General features: G+C 43.0%; 1 pseudogene; it reads left to right on the top strand.

Annotated features, from left to right (window-relative positions):
- The first annotated feature begins 1,782 nt into the window (after positions 1 to 1,782).
- LOC135277827 (cryptochrome-1-like) lies at positions 1,783 to 2,635 on the top strand (annotated as a pseudogene).
- Positions 2,636 to 5,913: the final 3,278 nt, after the last annotated feature.

The raw sequence follows: 5,913 nt of genomic DNA, 5'->3' as shown, positions 1-5,913 counted from the left end.
AACAAATCATTGCATTTCTACTTTCCAGTTATATTTATCATTTCTAAAATTTATATTTTATTTTCAGACTTTCAGACCGATCTCATCCTTTTTGATAACCTTTCGATACTTTACCACATTTTAAAATTACTTTTTATTTCTTAAAATGCATTAAGCTACTTATTCTATATTCGGTATCTATCATTAAAGGATCTCCAGCATTTTTTAAATAGTTTTCTTGTTGTCGTTTCTGCTGATCTTTTTCATAGTTTTTTTTCCATGAATATTATCTATTTAAAAAATTTGTTTCAATCGTCTAAAGTTTATTTGGAAGAACTCTTTAACTCCCAAGTTTAAGTGTTTTAAGAGATTTGGGGTATGCACCAGCCAAATGCTATACAAAAGACATGTTTTACGTTCATTTTTTTAGTTTTGGGAAGGCTACAGAGATGGTATATATATTTTGGCCTCAAACCTATATAATAATGGATTTGGTTAGAAAATTGAAGAGCAAGGATCACATCTGTTCCCTCCAGACCTGAAACCCAAGGCCGAGGTGGTTGCCTTTCTTTCTCTCTGTGGGGAGAGTTGGCTTCCATGCTCCTCTTTTGGTCTCCATTTGATGGTGAGTGCTCTTCAGTGTCCCTAGCTCTGTGTGGGGGTCTTGGCTGGATCTCCCACCTTGAGTGGGTCCTGTGCTTTGCTTTCTTTCCCTATGTCAAGCCCATTAAAACAAAGGCCTGGGAGCCATCAGGGTTGACAGATACCCCAGGATAGCTATTGGCTTTAAGACTTTGCCACTTCTCTGAAGTCTAGATTTTTCACTGTTTTTGTCCTCTGAGAGTTCTCTACAATTTTTTGTTTATATATAGCATGTTTTAAAAAATGTTCGCGACCGCGGCAGAGTCACCTGGGCAGCCTCGGGACCGGTCACCAGCCGGCAGCCGTCCAGCGGCCTCGACCACCGCCTCCATCCTCCATCCCTGGTCCTTTGGGCCAAGAGACAGCAGCGCCGCCGACAGGGGCCCACTCCCCTCCCGTTCTCCTCGGTGACTCACCCCGGGCCGGCCGTTTGGTCCTCAGGGGCCGCCTTGGTGGGGCGACTTTCCATAACGAACTTCCTGGGGCTGTCATGGCAACTGGAGCTCCTGGAACTTGCTCAGGCTCCGGAGGTCCGCGGCCCTGGAAGTGACGCGTCGCCTCCAGACGGTGGCAGCGGGCGCGGGCTCTTAAAGGCGTCACGCCCGGACTCTGCGGACTGGGCAACCTCCGTTCATCTTCCTCCTGCGCCCCCCAGCACCCCCACGTTCTCCGGTCCCCTCCTTGGAGTCATTTTTTCCTGACCCCCTCTACCGCCCTGTCCTCACTCCCCGGATGAGGCAGTTCTCTTGGAAGCGAAAGTTATGAGCTGGAGCCTCCTTCCTGGAATTTTCTGTGAAGGACCCGCCGTGCCCCCCGGCATGGGGGTGAACGCCGTGCACTGACTCCACGACAACCCCGCCCTGAAGGAGTGCATTCGGGGTGCCGACGCCATGCGCGGCGTCTACGCCCTGGACCCCTGGTTCCCGGCTCCTCCAATGTGGGCATCAGCAGGTGGCGACTTTTGCTTGAATGTCTTCAGGATCTGGACGCCAATCTACGGAAATTAAACTCTCGTCTGTTCATGATTCGTGGACAACCAGCAGATGTGTTTCCCAGACTTTTCAAGGAATGCAACATTACTAAACTTCCAATTGAGTATGAATCTGAGCCCTTTGGCAAGGAACGAGATGCCGCTATTAAGAAACTGGCAACTGAAATAATCCACGCTTTGATAAAATGGAAGGAAACCTTATCTGTGTTCAGATTCCTTGGGATAAAAATTCTGAGGCTTTAGCCAAATGGGCAGAAGGCGGGACAGGCTTTCCGTGGACTGATGCCATCATGACTCAGCTTCCTCAGGAGGGCTGGATTCATCATCTAGCCAGGCATGCAGTTGCTTGCTTCCTGACACGGGGAACCTGTGGATTAGTAGGGAAGAAGGAATGATGGTGTTTGAAGAATTATTGCTTGATGCAGATTGGAGCATAAATGCTGGAAGTTGGATGTGGCTGTCTTGTAATTCCTTTTTTCAACAGTTTTTTCACTGCTATTGACTGTTGGTTTTGGTAGGAGAACAGATCCTAATGGAGACTCTATCAGGTGTTATTTGCCCGTCCTAAGAGCCTTCCCTGCAAAATATATCTATGATCCCTGGAATGCACCAGAGGGTATCCAAAAGGTAGCCAAATGTTTGATAGGAGTTAATTATCCTAAAGCAATGGTGAACCATGCTGAGGCAAGCCGTTTGAATATTGAAAGAATGAAACAGATCTATCAGCAGCTTTCACAATATAGAGGACTAGGTCTTCTAGCTTCAGTACCTTCTAATCCTAATAGGAATGGAAGCTTCATGGGATATTCTGCAGAAAATATCCCAGGCTGTAGCAGCAGGGGAAGTTGCTCTCAAGGGAGTGGTATTTTACACAGTGCCCATGGCGACATTCAGCAAACTCACCTATTGAAGCAGGGAAGAAGCTCCATGAGCACTGGTCTTAGTGGTGGGAAACATCCTCGTCGGGAAGAGGACACACAGCATGAATTAGAAAACATTCAGGAGGAATACTGTTGCAGCTGAAATTGGTGGGGAGTTCAATACTTTTCAATTAAGTTATTTAAAAATATTCTTCATCGATGGAAAGCAGTTACATACTGAAATGTGTTGTTTCAAATGACATTTCTGTGGTTTTTAACTTTTTAATGAATTGCACAGAGATCAAGTGGTAATTTGTATACAAAGAACTTGGCAAGATAATTTGCTTAATGTAAATATAAATCGTCACAATTGTTATAGACCTATCAGTATATTTTTGATAATTTTTCATGTATGGTAAAAGTTAAAATGAGAAATTGATATTCCTCAAAGTTTTGACAGTCAGTGGGAAAAAAGGAGGTTTTTGGACTTTCTTAAAAGACTTAAAATTTTAGAACAGAATTTTCTTAACATTGTTGTTTGATCTAACTTTGCACTCTTTGATAATAATGTTTTAGATAATGTGCATAATCAAAATTGGTATTATAGCCTCTGTTAACACAGATAGTATATGTTTTAAACTTTCACGTAAACATTTTTTGGCCCAAACCTGTGGAAGTTTCGTGTGTTAAGTTCTCTTTGTCTGTTTCTTTGTTGATTTATTACTAAAATGACCTTGTTATTAAAGTATGTGCAAATATGAAAAAAAAAGTTTGTTTCCAAGCACCTTAACATATTTTTTAAAAGTGTCGTTAAGTGTGTCTGCTTCATGAAATGTCTCTCTTAAATAAAAATGTAAAGGCAGGAAATTTTCTCACCACAGTCTGAAGTTCTTTTACTTTCTCTAAATTTTCAAACGTCTTGAAAATGTTGTCTTTAATCATTATTTCAATTTTCTCGCTGTCTACTAAGAGAGCTTGCCTGTAGTATAAGGACATCGTTTATTTTTATTCAGAGTGAGCTGAAGTAGTGTCAAATAGTAGATGCTCAGATAGAAATCTGCATGTTCCTTTATTCCAAAGTGCTCTTGGAATGAACAGCGTCAGAAGGGAGACGATAGAAGCAGGATGGAGTGAAGGACCACCTGAGCTTCAACGCCATCTCAGTGGAAGCCTCAGCTGACACCAGTGGGAGTTTTGAAGATGGGATGAAACTTCAGAGCTGTCTGTGGTGGGGACAAGAGAACTGGGACTTTGTACCCATATCAGTCAGTCATGAAATGTAGGTGGTCACAGGAATGGGGATGTGAACTTGAGTGAAATGGCTTTCCACAGCTGAGGCAAATCCCAAAGGAGGGCTGGTAGATGCGGACTGTGTGCTAACAGCCTTGGCAGCAGCTAGAGTAATAAGTTCTTTATCCTTGAACAGGGATCTGGGAGCTGCATCCCGGAGTCCACCACATATGCTTATCACTGCACCATTAACAATTTTGCTTCCATCCCCATCACTCTGGCTATGGTCACTAATGCCTTCCATGGCCCTGAAGCTAAAGCAGATTTTTCAGTTTATTTTTGGTTTTGGTTTTGTTCTATAATAGGCATGCAGTTCTACTTACCGTTTCCTCTTCTTGAAAAGTCCTTTTGTCCCACTTCTGTACCACGACTCTCTCTTCTATTTCTCCTGCCTCTCTCGCTGTGCTGTGGTGCTCTCCCTTCCTGCTCATCCTTCCCTTTGCTGAACCCAGGCAACGTCTCAGACCCTCTCCTCTCCCTCTTCCATGCATTGTCTTTAAGTGACCTCACTTACATCTCTGGTGATAACTCATTTTTGAAGGTTATGAATATTTAACTAAAATCTCTGTATTTGACAAATTGTTTTTAGAGAAAGATGTATCCATTACAACATCAGTAGCAGTATACGTATATATCTATAAAGATTTCTATATCAATATGAGTTTGAAAACAAAACAATAAGCACTCATATATTTACCACCCAGATTAAGAAATAAAATATTACGAATACATTTGAAGCAGTTCATATGCTCCTCCCTAATAATAATAATATTCCCCTGTGCGAACCCTGTGTTAGCCGCAATGCTCAATTTGGTGTTATTGCTTACCCACAGATCATTGTAATGCTCCCTATACCAAGCACCATGACCTTCCTTAAACAAAGGCTGCCTTACCAGTTTTACCAAGTATCAGGGATTTTTTTTTTTTTTTTTGAAACGGAGTTTCGCTCTTGTTACCGAGGCTGGAGTGCAATGGCGCTATCTTGGCTCACTGCAACCTCCCCCTCCTGGGTTCAGACAATTCTCCTGCCTCAGCGTCCTGAGTAGCTGGGATTACAGGCACCCGCCACCATTCCCAGCTAATTTTTTGTATTAGTAGAGACGGGGTTTCACCATGTTGACCAGGATGGTCTCAATCTCTTGACCTCCTGATCCACCCTCCTCAGCCTCCCAAAATGCTGGGATTACAGGCGTGAGCCACCTCACCCGGCCGGATTTTTTTTTTCTTCATAAACTTTATATATGTAGTCAGTTTCACAATGAATTTTTTCATACACAAGAAAAAAATAACCTTTTTGTTTCTCATAGCTGCCTTGAGACCCACTCTTTAATCATTCCTCTCCAGCTACAAGGAAAATCTTGGCAAGTGTTACAACTTTTCCAGGACTTCTTTGATATTAACGAATAGGCTAAATGTTAGGTATTAGAGTTACTTCAAAATTGATGTTAGGCCAGGCGCAGTGGCTCACGCCGGTAATACCAACACTGTGGAAGGCCGAGGCAGATGATCAATTGCGGTCAGGAGTTTGAGAACAGCCTGACCAACATGATGAAACCCTGTCTCTACTAAAAATACAAAAATTAGCTGGGCATGGTTGCGGGCACCTGTAATACTAGCTACTTGGGAGGCTGAGGCAGGAGAATTGCTTGAACCTGGGAGGCGAAGGTTGCAGTGAGGTGAGATTGTGCCACTGCACTCCAGCCTGGGCGACAAGAGCAAGACTCCATCTCAAAAAAAAAATTTGATGTTAAACTTTCAGGTTTTTTGTTCAATTTAAAGCTTTCTCCCCTCTCTAGTTCTGAGCTGATTGAGACTCAGAAACCTTCCAAAAATTGAAAGACTCAAGGTTGTATTCTTTAATAAGTTTCCATCTCACTGCCCTACTCCTTTTCCACACCAAACTTTTCTTTGTCATTATTGGGGTGGAGTTAAGAGGAATGATGGGAAGGGGAACAATGAGAAAAGGATAGTGAAGTTGTAGCCTGGCTGGCATTAATGCCATGCGAGAGTGGTTCATGTACAAATGCTGACTCTACCTCTCAATCTAAGGAATGCTCAAATGGAGGCTTTCCCTGCCAAGTAATGACCCTCTGCCTTTTCATAGTCAATTTTCTCCATGCCAATGACTGGAATTACCTCCCACCCTTACAC

Source organism: Aotus nancymaae, unplaced genomic scaffold (assembly GCF_030222135.1).
Source record: "Aotus nancymaae isolate 86718 unplaced genomic scaffold, 86718_ANA_hifiasm-v0.15.2.pri h1tg000033l, whole genome shotgun sequence".
NCBI classification, from domain to species: domain Eukaryota; kingdom Metazoa; phylum Chordata; class Mammalia; order Primates; family Aotidae; genus Aotus; species Aotus nancymaae.
Note: the sequence above shows the minus strand (reverse complement) of the source record. Positions and strands in the feature narration are given on the sequence as shown.